Raw genomic sequence first — 16,727 nt, 5'->3', positions numbered from 1 at the left:
GCTGGGTGCAGAACCCTGGGCTAAACGCTTGGGAGAGTGCAACGCAACGAGGGGACGGTCTAAAGAGAGGCTGTACCCACCCAACATCCACCAGTGTCCCAAAGGCAAAGGCAGGCCAGAGAGCAAATGAGTTGGCAAGAGGCTTGGGCTTCGACCGTCCCACCACCGTACGGGGGTCGGGAGGAAAAGCAAGGGAAAACGGTCCGGCCCAGGGCAGGGCAGGGCAGCCTTTCCTCTCTCTGAGACTTCCCACGCTCGCAATAGCCAATAAGGAAATCAACAATAAGTCTCGGGGAGGTGGGGGGGGGGCACCCCGGGGGGAAGGGGAATAGGAGAGGGATGGGGGAGAGGGATGGGGGAGAGGGATGGGGGAGAGGGATGGGGGAGAGGGATGGGGGAGAGGGATGGGGGAGAGGGATGGGGGAGAGAAATGGAGAGGAGAAAGGAAGAGGGAAGATAGATGGGAGAGAGAAAGAGGGGAGAGAGATGGAAGAGGGGAGAGAGATGGGAGAGAGGAAGAGGGGAGAGAGATGGGAGAGAGAGAGAGGAAGGGGGACAGAGGGGGAGGAAAAGGGATGAGGGAGGGAGAGGAATGGGGGAGAAGGATGGGAGAGGGGAGAGAGATGGGGGAGTGATGATGGGTGAGAAGGATGGGGGAGATGGGGGAGGGAGAGGGGGGAGAGAGATGGGGAGAGAAATGGGAGAGTGATGATGGGGGGAGGGGTGGGGGGAGAGATGGGGGGAAAGATGGAGGGGGGAGCGAAGGATGGGGAGAGAGATGGGGGAGAGACAGTGGGGAGGAAGAGGAGGGAAGAGATGGAGGGGGAGGCGTTGGGGGAAGAGGAAAGGGGAAGCCGGGAGGGAAGCAAGGAAGGACGGACGGACGGACGGAGGGAGGGAGAGAGAGAGAAGGCGGAGGGAGAACCCCAGCCCCGGGGGGCGAGGCCAGCAGCAGGAGGAGGAGAAGAAGGGACGGGAGGAGTAGGGCCTCCCGCTGTCTTACCGACCGGGCGGCTGCGGGGCCGGAGCCGCGGCGAGCGGCAGGTCCTGCTCCTCCGGGCGCGCACCCGCACGCCCGCCGGCGCGCTCCCGCCCCCCACACCCCCTCCGCGCACGCGCGCTGAGCCCCGGACTCCGCCCACGGACGGCGGGAGGGGGGAGGGGGGCGGGGGGAGGGAGGGACGGACGGACCGAGACAGGGCTCCCGCGCGGTCCTAAAGGCGCCCGGACCGCCTGCCCCACTCACTCGGGCGTCATTCATTCATTCATTCACCCATCCATCCTTCCTTCATTCATTCACCCATCCATCCTTCATTCATTCATTCGTCATTCATTCATTCTTATGTACTAATGATCAGAATGTTGGTTCATTCATTCATTCATTCGATAGTATTTATTGAGCGCTTACTATGTGCAGAGCACTGTACTAAGCACTTGGAATGAACAAGTCGGCAACAGATAAAGACAGTCCCTGCCGTTTGACGGGCTTACAGTCTGATCGGGGGGATAATAATAATAATGTTGGTATTTGTTAAGCACTTACTATGTGCAGAGCACTGTCCTAAGCGTTGGGGGAGATACAGGGTAATCAGGTTGTCCCACTTGAGGCTCACAATCTTAATCCCCATTTTACAGATGAGGTGACAGGCACAGAGAAGTGAAGTGACTTGCCCACAGTCACACAGCTGACAAGTGGCAGAGCCGGGATAAGCGCTGACTATGTGCCAAGCACTGTTCTAAGCGCCGGGAGAGACGCCAGGTCATCTGTTTGTCCCCCGTGGGGCTCCCAGGCTTCATCCCCATTTGACCGACGAGGGAACTGAGGCCCAGAGAAAAATAAAAATAATAGTGATGAGGGTATTTGTTAATAATAATAATAATAATGTTGGTATTTGTTAAGCGCTTACTATGTGCCGAGCACCGTTCTAAGCGTGGGGGTAGATACAGGGTCATCAGGTTGTCCCACGTGGGGCTCACAGGCTTCATCCCCATTTGACAGATGAGGGAACTGAGGCCCAGAAAATAACCATAACAATAGGAATGATGGTATGTGTTAAGCGCTTACTGTGTGCCTTATCGCTAGGGGACATACAAGATCATCAGGTTGTCCTACGTGGGGCTCACACTCTTCATCCCCATTTTACAGATGAGGTCACTGAGGCCCAGAGAATAATAATAATGGTATTTGTTAAGCACTCACTATGTGCCACGCACTGTTTCTAAGCACTGGGAGAGATACAAGGACATCAGTTTGTCCCATGTGGGACTCACAGTCTTTATGCCCATTTTACAAATGAGGGAACTGAGGCACAGAGAAGTGGAACGACTTGCCCAAGGTCACACAGCAGACAGGTGGCAGAGCCGGGATTAGAACCCACGATCTCTGACTCCCAAGCCCGGGCTCTTGCCACTGAGCCAGACTGCTTCTCTATTCACTGAGCACTTACTGTGTGCAGGGCGTCATACTAAGCGTTTGGAAAGTACAGTTCAGTGACAGAGAGATAATCTCTGCTCACAACGGGGTCACAGTCTAGAAGGGGGGAGACAGGCATCCAAACAAGTAAACAGGCATCAATAGCATCAGTATAAATAAATAGAATTAGAGAGATATATACACATCAAAACAAATAAGTAGGCATTAATAGAAATAAATAGAATTATAGATCCGTACATATATACACGCAAGTGCTGTGGGGCAGGGAGAGAGGGGTAGAGCAAACGGAGCGAGTCGGGGAAATGGGGAGGGGAGAGGGAGATGAGGAAAAGCAGGGGCTTAGTCTGGGAAGGCCTCCTGGAGGAGGTGAGCTTTCAGTAGGGCTTTGAAGGGGGGAAATGTGATTGTTTGGCGGAGGTGAGGAGGGAGGGCATTCCAGGACAGAGGTAGGACATGGGCCAGGGGTCGACGGCGGGACAGGCGTGAACGGGGGACAGTGAGGTGGTGAGCGGCGGCAGAGGAGCGGAGTGTGCGGGCTGGACAGTAGAAAGAAGGGAGGAGAGGTAGGAAGGGGCAAGGGGATGGAGAGCTCCGAAGCCAAGAGTGAGGAGTTTTTGCTTGATACAGAGGTTGACAGGTAAACTAGACGATTGGCCATCCTGTCTCGGTTTTATCTCCTTCCTGTGAGTGATCCATCATTTTAAGTTTGGGCAGCGACGTGTCACTTATGTTACCTTATATGAACAACACCTAAGAACCAGGTTCTGATTGGAGGCTGGAGTACGATGCCCTGATACGGGCAACGCAAGGGGATTGGGTTGGTTTTCCCGAGGGGAAGAGTTGCGGTCGAGTGGGATGCAGAGATGCTTGCAAATGAAGGCACCAGGTTCAGACGGCTCGGGGCTGTTCGTTACTCGTACTCCCCTGGGGCCACTTTCCAGCCACTTTCCAGCCACTTTCCACCCTTTAATAATAATAATAATATTGGTATTTGTTAAGCGCTTACTATGTGCAGAGCACCGTTCTAAGCACTGGGGGAGATACAGGGTAATCAGGTTGTCCCACGTGAGGCTCACAGTTAATCCCCATTTTACAGATGAGGTAACTGAGGCAAAGAGAAGTTAAGTGACTTGTCCACAGTCACACAGCTGACAAGTGGCAGAATCAGGATTCGAACCCATGACCTCTGACGCCCAAGCCCAGGCTCTTTTAAGCGCTTACTATGTGCCAAGCACTATTCTAAGCAGTGGGGTAGATACAAGGTAATCAAGTTGTCCACCGTGGGGCTCACAGTCTTCATTCCCATTTTACAGCTAAGGTAACTGAGGCCCAGAGAAGTGAAGTATCTTGCCCGAAGTCACACAGCTGACAAGGGGTGGGGTTGGGATTAGAACCCATGACCTCTGACTCCCAAGCCCGGGCTCTTTCCACTGAGCCATGCTGCTCTCCTCCTCTCCCGGCTCGCTCTCTTGAGTCTGTTCATTTCTGCACCAGGATCACCAAACCCTCTCATGAGATTGCGAGATCAGAGTCGTTTCTCTGATAAATTCCGCAACAATAAGGCAACCACTGGAGATTTTTGAGGAGGGGGGTGACGTGCCCAGAGAGTTTCTGTAGAAAGATCATCTGGGCCACGGAGTGAACTATAGACTAAAGCAGGGGCGTTCAGCAGCTTCTCTTGGGTGGGAGAAACCCCCCCCCAAAACACCCACCCACCCACACACATCCCACAACATCCCCCACCAATTTGTTACCTTATCTACCCCAGCACTACAACAGTGGGGCTCTCAGTTTTAATCCCCATTTTACATCTGATATCACTGAGGCACACAGAATAATAATAATGATGGTATTTGTTAAGAGCTTACTATGTGCCGCGCACTGTTCTAAGCGCTGGGGAAGATACAAGGTCATCAGGTTGTCCCACGTGAAGCTCACAGTCTTCATCCCCATTTTAGAGATGAGGGAACTGAGGCACAGAGAAGTGAGGCGACTTGACCAAAGTCACACAGCTGGCAAGCGGCGGAGCCAGGACTAGAACCCACGACCTCTGACTCCCAAGCCCGGGCTCTTTCCACTTAGCCACGCTTCTCTAGTGCTAACCTTCTCACCGCACCTCCATCTCATCTATCTGGCCACCAACCCCTTGTCCACGTCCTCCTTCCGGCCTGGAATGGTCTCCCTCCTCAAATCTGGCAGACAATGACTCTCCCCGCCTACGAGAGCCTTACTGAAGGCCCGTCTCCTCCAAGAGGCCTTCCCTGACTAAGCCCCCCTTTCCTCTTCTCCCACTCCCTTCTCCGTCACCCTGTCTCGCTCCCTTTATTCATGCCCCCCTCCCAGCCCCACAGCACTTATGTCCAGATGCCTTTTCTTTATTATTTACAAATTACTCATTTCTACTAGTGTCTTTCTCCCCCTCTAGACTGTTAAGCTTGTTGTGGGGAGGGAATACGTCTGTTTATTGTTATATTGTACCCTCCCAAGTGCTTAGTACAGTGCTCTGCACACAGTAAGCGCTCAATAAATACGACTGAATGAACGAATGAATGAAGGGCTTAATAAATACCATTAAGAAAAAATAGGACGACACAGAACGTGGCCCAACATACTCGGGAAGGAAGGGTGGGACGGCGGAGAAGGAGCGGAGGAGGAGCGGGTGGAGCCAAGAAGGACAGCGAGACGGAGCTAAGGAGGCAGCATCCCAACAGGGCCGCGGAAAACAGCAGCGTAGCTTGTGGCTAGAGCCCGGGCCTGGAAGTCCAAAGGACCTGAGTTCTAATTCCAGCTCTGTCACTTGTCCTCTGTGCGTCCTTGGGCAAGTCACTTTATGAGAAGCAGTGTGGCTTAGTGGAAAGAGCCCGGGCTTGAGAGTCAGAAGTCGTGGGCCCCACAGCACTTGTGTACATTTGTACATATTTATTACTCTATTAATTTCATTAATAATGTGTATATATCTACAATTCTATTTATCTCTTTTGATGCCTGCCTACTTGTTTTGTTTTATCTGTCTCCCCCTTCTAGACTATGAGCCCGTTGTCGTTGGGCAGGGATTGTCTCTACCTGCTGCCGAATCGTATATTCCAAGCGCTTAGTACAGTGCTCTGCACACAGTAAGCACTCAATAAATACAATCGAATGAATGAAGATGCTGGTGATTCTACTGTATGAGAACAGCGCGACTGAGTGGAAAGAGCCTGGACCTGGGAGTCAGAGGACCTGGGTTCTAATTCCGGCTCCGCCACTTGTCTGAATCTGTAGGTGAAGTAATGGGCAAAGTCAGATTTAAAGAGAAATTAGGTAAGCGACCTAACTTTGGGTTTGTCCCCTGCAAGTGAGACAAACACACCTGTAGACTATAACCTCTTGGTGGGCGGGGAATGTCACGTTTATTGCTGCATTGTACTTTTCCAAGCGCTTAGTATAGTGCTATGTACACAGTAAGCGCTCAATAAATACAATTGAATGAATGAATGAATGCTGGGTGACCTTGGGCAAGTCACTCAACCCGAATACTGTGTCCAACCCGATTATCTTGTATCTACCCCAGAGCTTAGAACAGTGCCTGCCACCAAAGTAAGAAATACCATAATAATAATGATTATTACGATTATTATTCACTTCTCTGGGCCTCAGTTATCTCATCTGTAAAATGGGGAATAAGACTATGAGCCCTATGTGGGACAGGGACTGTGTCCAACTACACCCTCTTGTACCTACCCCAACATATAGCACAAAGAATGCAATTAACAAATACCATTAAATATATATATGTATATTCAAACTCTTTAGCACTGATAGGTCATCAGTAGGTGGGCAGTCACAACTTCTCTGTGCCTCACTTTCCTCATCCGTAAAATGGGGATTCAATATCTGTTCTCCCTCTCCCTTCGTCTGTTAACGGAGACTGTGTCCGAGCTGACGATCTCGTATCTAACCCAGCATTTAGGATGGAACTTTCAACATATTAGGAGATTAATAACTCCCACAATTATCATTAGGTTGGTTGTAAAAGTCTGATTTGACTAAACAGCTCAATCTTTTGACCACCTCACTGTCCTTTGCTAAACGAACAGTCCAGAAAACTCAAGAATATCAGGTGGTGATGATTCTGGTGATGGGGAGGGGAGGAGGAGCAGAGGAAAAGGGGGCGCTCAATCTGGGAAGGCCTCGTGGAGGAGGTGAGCTCTCAGTAGGGCTTTGAAGGGGGGAAGAGAGTTAGTTTGGCGGAGGTGAGGAGGGACGGGGGCCGGGGGTCGACGGCAGGACAAGGCAAGAACAAGGCCCAGTGAGGAGGTGAGCGGTGGCAGAGGAGCGGAGTGTGCGGGCTGGGCTGGAGGAGGAGAGAAGGGAGGTGAGGTAGCGTGGCTCAGTGGAAAGAGCATGGGCTTTGGAGTCAGAGGTCATGGATTCAAATCCCGGCTCGGCCACTTGTCACCTGTGTGACTTTGGGCAAGTCACTTCACTTCTCGGTGCCTCAGTTACCTCATCTGTAAAATGGGGATTAAGACTGTGAGCCCCACGTGGGACAACCTGATTCCCCTGTGTCTACCCCAGCGCTTAGAACAGTGCTCGGCACATAGTAAGTGCTTAACAAATACCAACATTATTATTATTATTAGGTAGGAGGGGGCAAGGGGATGGTCAGCTTTGAAGCCAAGAGTGACGAGTTTTTGCTTCATGCAAAGGTTGATAGGCAACCACTGGAGATTTTTGAGGAGGCGGTCCACGTGCCCACCCCATCGCCCCTACTCCCTCCCTCCGCCCTACTCCTTTCCCCGCCCCTTAGCACTTGTGTATATTTGTACATATTTATTATTCTACTTAATTAATGATGTGTATATATCGAGAATTCTATTTATCTATTTTGATGCTTTTGATGCCTGTCTACTTGCTTTATTTTGTCGCCTGTCTCCCCCTTCTAGACTGTGAGCCCCTTGTTGGGTAGGGATTGTCTCTCTCTGTTACCGAATTGTACTTTCCAAGCACTTAGTACAGTGCTCTGCACATAGTAAACGCTCAATAAATACGATTGAATGAATGAATGAATTTTCAAGTTCTTAAGAGATTAACTGTATTTATCAGACAGCTTCTTCTCCTGCTGATCTCAGAAATCTTGCGACGTTCTGAAGGTCTTTCTTCATTTGGATTTCGTCCACTTGGTCTCCGGTCAAATGGTTAGACTAAACATTTCCACGTTCAGCATTCAGTCCATTTGAAAGTCTTAAACTCTTCATGCTATTCCATATCTAAATGGGAATCTTAGTTCACTCACCGTCTTGTATTCTGTTTTCAAGTCACTTCTGGTTCCGCAATGTGTAATCATCCCTGATGATCGAGCCAGTCACTGCGTGTTTTATTAAGCAAAACAACTTCCTTCTAAGATTTAGCTATGTAGAGAAGCGGCGTGGCTTAGTGGAAAAAGCCCGGGCTTGGGAGTCAGAGGTCGAGGGTTCTAATCCTGGCTCTGCCACTTGTCAGCTGTGTGACCTTGGGCAAGTCACTTAACTTCTCTGTGGGATTAAGACTGGGAACTCCTTGTGGAACGTGGACTGTGTCTAATCTGATCAGCTTGGCTCTAACCCAGTCAGTTCAGTGACTGGCACATAATAAACAGTTAGGAGATACAGCATGGCCTAGTGGCTAGAGCACGGGCTTGGGAGTCAGAGGATGTGGGTTCTAATCGCAGCTCTGCCATGGGTCTGCTCTGTGACCTTGAGCAAGTCACTTCACTTCTCTAGACCTCGGTTCCCTCATCTGTAAAATGGGGATGGAGACTGTGAGCCCAGTGTGGGACAGGGACTACGTCCAACCCTGTTAGCTTGGATCTATCCCAGCACTTAGAATAGTACTTGACACATAGTAAGCGGTTAACCAATGCTATTATTATTATTATCATTATTACTTAATAAGTACCAGCGGGAAAAAGAAGGCAATGTCTCTGAGGAGAGATTGCCCTAGGGATTCCGATGGCACAGAGACCCAGTTGGGAAATGGCAGTCAATCAATCAATCCTGTTAATTGAGCACTTACTGTGTGCAGCGCACTGTTAATAATAATAATAATGATTATGGTATTTTTTAAGTGTTTACTATGTGTCAGGCACCGTTCTAAACTCTGGGGTAGATACTTGTCGGCTGTGTGACTGTGGGCAAGTCACTTCACTTCTCTGTGCCTCAGTTCCCTCATCTGTAAAATGGGGATTAAGACTGTGAGCCCCACGTGGGACAACCTGATTCCCCTGTGTCTACCCCAGCGCTTAGAACAGTGCTTGGCACATAGTAAGCGCTTAACAAATACCAACATTATTATTATTATTATTATTAGATACAAGATATTCAGGTTGGACGTAGTCCCTGTCCCACACTGGGCTCATAGTCTCCATCCCCATTTTACAGATGAGGGAACTGAGGCACAGAGAAGTTACCCAAGTCGCCCAAGGTTACACAGCCAACAAGCGGTGGAGTCGGAATTAGAACTCATGACCCTCTGACTCCCAGGCCCATGCTCTATCCACTAGGCCATGCTGCTCCTTTTTACTCAGTGCTGGGGAAATGTGATAATAATTAGTAATTATGGTATTTGTAAACACTAACAGTGTTAGGACTGTTCTAAGTGCTGGAGCATTGTAGAGTTGGTAGACACACTCCCTGCCCACAGTGAATTTACAGTCTGAATGGCAAGAAGGGATTCTGTGGCAATAATAAAAATAATAATAATAGTACTTGTTAAGCACTTAGTATGTGTCAAGCACTGTTCTAAGTCCTAGGATAGATACAACGAATCAGGTTGGACACAGTTCCTGTTCCACATAGGGCTCCCACTCTTCAGCCTCATTTTACAGATGAGGTCACTGAGGCTCAAAGAAGTAAAATGCCTTGAACAAGGTCACACAGCCAACACAGGACAGAGGCGGCATTAGAACTCACGACCTTCTGACTCCCGGTCCTGTACTCTAGCCATTAGGCCATGCCGCTTCCAGTGGCCTTCAAGTGCAGCAAGCCACCCAAATATCCTTGGCCAATGAGCCAAGAGATGGAGCCCGTAAACCTTGTGCCATTTTGTAATCCTTCCTCATTGATCTGGACTATTCATTCATTCATTCATTCATTCATTTATTCTTTCATTCATTTTTTCAGCTGTATTTATTGAGCGCTTATGTGTGTGCAGAGCACTGTACTAAGCACTTGGGACAGTACAATATAACAATAAACAGATACATTCCCTGCCCGTGACGAGCTTACATTTTGTTCAGAAATATTACTAAATATTCCTGACTCAGATTACAAAACATAAGCATAAAGTAGCTACTTAGGGAGCAGAAAAAGAGGGGGCAAAAGACAGAGACACAGAGAGATCAAAATAGCGGAAGAGAGATAGAGGAAGAGACAGAAAGAGAGCTAATCTACCTTCTTGAGTGGCCACAGTGTGCTGGGTTCTGGCCTGGGAGTCAGAAGGTCATGGATTCTAATCTCAGATGTGTCACTTTTCTGCTGGGTGACCTGAGGCAAGTAACTTCGCTTCTCTGGACCTCACTTCCCTCTTCTGTAAAATGGGGATTAAGGCTGTGAGCCCTGTGTGGGGCTGGGACTCTGTCCAACCCAATTATCTTGAATCTGTTGTGTATTTCATTATTTATCTATTTATTTATAACAATGTCTGTCTCCCTCTTTAGACTGTGAGCTCATTGTGGGCAGGAATACGTCTGTGTGTTATATTGTACTCCCCCAAGAGCTTAGAATAGTGCTTTGCACATAGTAAGCGCTCAATGAATATGATTGAATGAATGAATGAGTATCAACCATAGGACTTAGAACAGTGCCTGGCACATATTAAACTCTGAATAAATGTCATAATTATTATTATTATTATTCCTGCTGGGCAAAGTAGCTAACTTGGGAGGACTCTTCAGGGCCTTCTGAATATGTTTTGCTCCTGCTCCTCTGAATTCCCCTGGAGATCCTATCGATAAGGCGAGATATCCACCCCGATGTATGAGAAATTGGCTCTGATCAAGGAGTGACAGTGTCCACTCCCATAGTCATTGGTGGAGTGTCGGGGAGGAGCCGGGAGAAAGGAAGGGTGAGTGGGGAAACAGGGAAAACCTGAATAGCTTGTATCTAATCTCAGCTCTGCCACGTGTCTGGGGAAGTCACTTCACTTCTCTGGGCCTCAGTTACCTCCTTTGGAAAACGGGGATTAAGGCTGTTGACCCCATGTGGGACGGGGACCGTGTCCAACCCGATTAGGTTGTATCTACCCTCGCGCTTTAGAGCGGTGCTTAGCCCATAGTAAGCGCTAAACAAATACCACAATTACTATGAGTATTGTCTGCTGTGTGACCTTGGGCGGATCATTGTTTTCTATGCTATTTGTTAAGTGCTTACTATGTGTCAAACACCATTTTAAACCCTGGAGTCACGACCCGTTAATTAAGCTGGATATAAGTCCCCGTCCCACACGGGGCTCACAGTCTAAGTAGGAAGGAAAATGGGTACTTAATGCCCATTTTACAGTTGAGGAAACTGAGGCAAAGGGAAGTTAACTGGCTTGGCCGAGGTCACACAGCAATCATTTGGCAGGGCTGGGATTAGAACCCAGGTTCTCTGACTCCCAGGCTTGTGCTCTTTCTACTAGGCCACATTGCACCTTGGAGTTCATTCATTCATTCATTCATTCAATAATATTTATTGAGCGCTTACTATGTGCAGAGCACTGTACTAAGCGCTTGGAATGGACAAATCGGTAACAGATAGAGACAGTCCCTGCCCTTTGACGGGCTTTACGGTCTAGTCGGGGGAGACGGACAGACAAGAACAATGGCAATAAATAGAATCAAGGGGATGAACATCTCATTAAAACAGTAGCAAATAAATAGAATCAAGGTGATGTGTTACATGTGAAGCAGTATGACTGAGTGGAAATAGCCCGGGTTTGGGAGTCAGAGGTCTTGGGTTCTAATCCCAGGTCTGCCTCTAGTCACTGTGTGACTTTGGATAAGCCACTTCACTTCTCTGTGCCTCAGTTCCCTCATCTGTAAAATAGGGATAAAGACTGTGAGCCCCACATGGGACAACCTGATTATCTTGTATGCACCCCAGCACTTAGAATAGTGCTTGCCACATAGTAAGTGTTTAACAAATACCATCATTATAGTTATTATTATTGAATGCCCTCCCCCATCACATCCGCCAAACTAACTCTCTGCCCCTCTTCAAAGCCCTACTGAGAGCTCACCTCCTCCAGGAGGCCTTCCCAGACTGAGCCCTCCCTTTCCTTCTGTTCGTCCTCCCTTCCCCATCGCCCAGACTCCCTCCCTCTGCTCTACCTCCTTCCCCTCCCCACAGCACTTGTATATATTTGTACATATTTATTGCTCTATTTATTTAATTAATGATGTGCATTTATCTATGGTTCTATTCATCTATTTTGGTGGTAGTGAGGCCTGTCTACCTGTACCTGTCTACTTGTTTTGTTGCCTGTCTCCCCCTTCTAGACTGTGAGCCCATTGTTGGGTAGGGATCGTCTCTATCTGTTGCCGAATTGTACTTTCCAAGTGCTTCGTACAGTGCTCTGCACACAGTAAATATGATTGAATGAATGAGTGAATGAATGAATGACTGGGCCAACAAGCCATCAATCAATCATACTTATTAAGGGCAGAGTAATCAATCAATCCATCAATAAGTGGCATTTACTGAGCACTTACTATGTGCAGACCACTATACTAAGCACTTGGGAGAGTACTGGGAGAGTGCAATATTACAATATAATAGAGTTGGAAGACATGCTGCCTGCCCATAAGGTCCTAACAGTCTAAAGGTGGAGACAGATATTATTATAAACAAATTACAGATATGTTCCTAGTACTATGGGGCTGAGGGGTGAATTGGGGGAGCAAATGCAAGTATGAGGGAGAAGAGAAAATGAGGGCTTAATCTGTATATAATTATGAAATTTGTTAAATTCTTACTATGTGCCAGGCACTGTCCTAAGCGCTGGGGTGTATACAAGCAAATTGGGTTGAACACAGTCCATGGCCCACGAGGAAATTAAATCTTTAACCCTCATTTTACAGATGACATAACTGAGACACTGAGAAGTGAATTGACTTGCCCAAGGTCATACAGAACACAAGTGGTGAAGCTGAGATTAGAACCCATGACTTCCAGGCCCATGCTCTGTACACTACATCATGCTGCTTCCCGGCACTTAATATGGTTCCTAGCACAAAATAAGCATTGACCCCTCTAGGCTGTAAGATCCTCGCGACTTCCAACTCTACTGTGTTGTACTTTCCCAAGCTTTTAGCAAAGTGCTCTGCAGACGGTAAGCACTCAATAAATACTACTGCTTGAATAAATACTGTTTCTACTTCTCTAACTACTTCCTGTATCAAAACACTCACACCCCTTTCCTAAAACCCTCTGCTTCTAAGTCAGAGGCCTCTCCTGACCTCCTCTGAGGCCTGCAGTGTGCCCAAGGAGATCAGATGGAAGAGATTTGGGATAAAGAGCAAGGATCATTTTCCTTCTCTACCTAGTTTTCTAGTTTTTTTAATAGTATTTGTTAAGCACTTACATCTATCAGGCACTGTTATAAACCCTGGGGTAGATACAAAGTAATCAGGTTGGCCACAGTCCATGGCCCACAGGGAATCAAAGCCTTAATCCCCATTTTACAGATGACATAACCGAGGCACAGAAAAATAAAATGACTTGCCCAAGGTCACGCAGAAGACAAGTGGTGGAGCCAGTATTAGAACTCAGGTCCTTGTGGCTCTCAGGCAGGTGCTTTATTCACTAGGCCACGCTGCTTCATGCAACTTTAAATTATATCTATATGCTACTTCATACCCCCCACAGAGGTGGCTAAGAGGCTTAGTAATTCCAGGCCTGAATCTCCCCAGATACTTTGTCCTTTTATGTAAATCTTGGAGATTAAAAGGCCAAAGTTATAGGGAAGATTTCTCTCTCTCCCTTCCCACTCCTTTGCAGTTTGTCCATTGTGTTTGACACAATAGGAATCCCAATAAGGTCACATGAGGTAATGGTTGGAGAGTGGAGGTAGGTTTTCCAAGAGTTGTCTTTGCCAAAGAAGTAAATGTGTCACGCTGGAGTTCCTTTCACTTCTCCATAAATCTGAAGATGTAGAATTTGGGCTAGTAACCCTGGCCAATCAATGGTACTTATTGAATGCTTACTGTGTGCAGAGCACTGTACGAAGCGCTCGGGAGAGAACAAAACTACAGAGTTGACAGGCACGCTCCCTGCCCACAGCGAGTTTACAGTCTAGAAGGGGAGGCAACACAAAACCACTTTGTCATCAGCCAATCAATCAATCGTGTGTTTTGAGCACTTACTCTGCAGAACAAGATACCAAGCATTTGGGAGAATATATGAATATTACTAGACCTGATCCCTAACTATAAGGTGTTTACAATCTAGGAGGGGAGACCGACATTAACATATATTACAAGTAGGGGGAAGCAACAGAATTTAAAGTTCAATCAAACAATCAATCGTATTTATTGAGTCCTTACTGTGTGCAGAGCACTGTGCTAAGTGCCAGAGAGAGTACAGTATAACAGAACTCATTGATACATTCCCTGCCTACAACGTGCTTACAGTCGGAGACGGACCTTAATATAAAAAAAAATTATGGATATGGACATAAGTGCTGAGGGACGGAGGGAGGAGTGAATAAAGGGAGCAAATCCAAGTGCGAGGGCAGAGCAGAAGGGAGAGAGAGGAGAGGAAATGAGGGTTTGGTTGGGAAAGGCTACTTGGAGGAGAGGGGCCTTCAGTAAAGCTTTGAGGGTGGGGAGAGGGATCCTCTGTTGGCTAAGAAGAGGGAGAGCATTCCAAGCCAGAGGCAGGACTTGGGCAAGAGGTCGACGGCGAGATAGACGAGATCCAAGTACAGTGAGTGGGTTGGCACTAGGGGAGTGAAGAGTGGGGGCTGGGAGAGGAGCAAGGTGAAGTAGGAGGGGGCAAAGTGATGGACAGATTTAAAGTCGACGGTAAGAAGTTTCTGTTGGATGCAGGTGTGGATGGGCAACCACAGGAGCCCATGGACTGAAAGTTTTGTAGAAAAATGATCTGGGCAGCAGAGTGAAGTATGGACCAGAGTGGAGAGAGACAGGAGGCAGGGAGGTCAGCGAGGAGGCCGATTCAGTAATTAAGGTAAAATAGGATAAGTGCTTGGATTAACGTGTTTTATCAATGTTGTAGAGGTCAAACCGACAGGACTTAGAGACAAATTTAATACGTGGGTTGAAAGAGAGAGATGAGCCGAGGATAGCATCGAGGTTACGGGCTTGTGCGACGGGATGGATGGTGGTTCTGTCTACAGTGACAGGAAAGTCGGGGGAGGGCAGAGTTAGGGCGAGAAGATGAAGAATTCTGATATGGACATGTTAAGTGTGGGGTGTCAGTGGGACATCCAAGTAGAGATGTCCTGAAGGGAGGAGGAAATACGAGACTGCAGAGAGGGAGAGAGATCAGGGCTGGAGATGTAGATTTTGGAATCATCTGCATAGAGGTGATAGTTGAATACATGGGAGAGAATGAGTTCTCTGAGGGAGTGGGTGTAGAGAGAGAATAGAAGGGGACTCACAACTGAGCCTTGAGGGACCCCACAGTTATGGGGTGGGAGGCAGAGGAGGATCCCATGAAGGAGACTGAGAATGAGTGGAGAGAGGAAGAGAATCCGGACAGGACAGTCCCAGTGAAGCCATGGTTGGATAATGTTTCCAGAAGAAGAGGATGGTCAAGCCTGTTGAAGGTAGTGAAAGGTCAAAGCAGATTATGATGAAGTAGAGGCTGTTGGAGTTGGCAAGGAGATCTCTTCAGACCTTTGAGAGGGTGGTTTTTGTGGCGTGAAGGGATCATAGGCCAGATTGGAGAGGGTCAAAGAGAGAATTGGAGAAGAAAAACGAGACAGCAGGTGTAGACAACTTGCTCTAGGAGTTTGGAGAGGAATGGTAGGAGGAAGATAGAGTGATAACTGGAGGGAGTTGATGGGTCAAGGGATGGTTTGGTATTTGTTAAGTGCTTACTACATGCAGAGCACTGTTCTAAGCGCTGGGGTAGATACAGGGTGGCTCACAGTCTTCATCCCCATTTTCCAGATAAGGGAACTGAGGCACAGAGAAGTTAAGTGACTTGCCCACAGTCACACAGCTGACAAGTGGCAGAGCAGGGATAGAGAGTGGAGACATGAGCATGTTTGAAAGTAGTGGGGGGAAAGCCACTGGAGAGAGAACGGTTGAACAGGGCCACCAGGGAGGGAAGAAAGAAGGGCAGAGAAGCAGTGTGCCTTAATGGAAAGAGCCCGGGCTTGGGAGTCAGAGATCATGGGTTCCAATCCCAGCTCCACCACTTGTCAGCTGTGTGATTTTGGGCAAGTCACTTCACTTCTCTGCCTAGTTACCTCATCTGCAAAATGGGGATGAAGACTGTGAGCCCCATGTGGGGCAACCTGATAACCTTGTATATATCCCAGTGCTAAGAACAGTGCTTGGCACATAGTAAGTGCTTAATCCCCATTTTACAGAGGAGATAACTGAGGCACAGAGAAGTGAAGTGACTTGCCCAAGGTCCCAAAACAGACAAGCATCAGAGCCGGAATTAGAACCCACATCCCCTGACTCCCAAGCCCGGGCTGTTTCCACTAAGCCACGCTGCTTCTCTTGGAGAGTGGGAGAAGAAGAGGCCGCCTCTAGAAAGAGGAGCAGAGGACACCGTGTCGCCTGGGGAGAGCCAGGTTTCAGCGATGGCGAGGAAGCTGAGGGACTGGGTCAGGAACGGGTCAAGGTTGAAAGGACATTTTCCCATAACGGAGCGGGGGTTCCTCAGGCCACACTTCAGTCAGGCCTTTCAAAACCTTAGTGAAGGCCCAACTCCTCCAAGAGGCCTTCCCAGCCCAAGCCCCACTTTTCTTCATCTCCCACTCCCTTCTGCATCCCTCTGACTTGCTCCCTTTCCTCTTCCCCCCTCTCCCTGCCCCACAGCACTCATGTATAACTCTATCATTTTATTTATTTGTATTGATGTCTGTTTATTTGTATCTATGTCTTTCTCCCCCCCTTAAACTGTGAGCTTGTTGTGAGCCGGGAATTGTCACTGTTTATTGCCGTATCAACCTTTCCCAAGAGCTAATACAGTGCTCTGCACACGGTAAGGGCTTAATAAATACGACTGAATGGAACTAGGCTGAGGTGGTGTTAGGGGAAGGGGAGGAAGGAGGGGGTACGAGGGGTGGGGAGGGGTTGTATGGGAGTGAGTTGACA

The 16,727-nt window shown here is 48.3% G+C and overlaps 1 protein-coding gene across 2 annotated transcripts in view; it reads right to left on the bottom strand.

Annotated features, from left to right (window-relative positions):
• The window catches only part of RESF1 (retroelement silencing factor 1), a 60,543-nt gene extending 59,478 nt beyond the window's left edge, over nt 1-1,065 (bottom strand). Inside the window, exon 1 of one of the 2 annotated variants that reach the window (XM_029055772.2) lies at nt 1,008-1,065. The gene's annotated coding sequence lies outside the window, so the exon portion shown is untranslated. Of the gene's footprint in view, nt 1-1,003 lie in introns of both variants that reach the window. The other variant, XM_029055763.2, reaches the window with a different exon arrangement.
• Between the last annotated feature and the right edge of the window lie 15,662 nt (nt 1,066-16,727).

The sequence above is a fragment of the Ornithorhynchus anatinus genome, chromosome 2 (genome assembly GCF_004115215.2).
Source record: "Ornithorhynchus anatinus isolate Pmale09 chromosome 2, mOrnAna1.pri.v4, whole genome shotgun sequence".
Classification (NCBI taxonomy): domain Eukaryota; kingdom Metazoa; phylum Chordata; class Mammalia; order Monotremata; family Ornithorhynchidae; genus Ornithorhynchus; species Ornithorhynchus anatinus.
The sequence above is the reverse complement of the archived record's forward strand: the minus strand, read 5'-3'. Positions and strand labels throughout refer to the sequence as shown.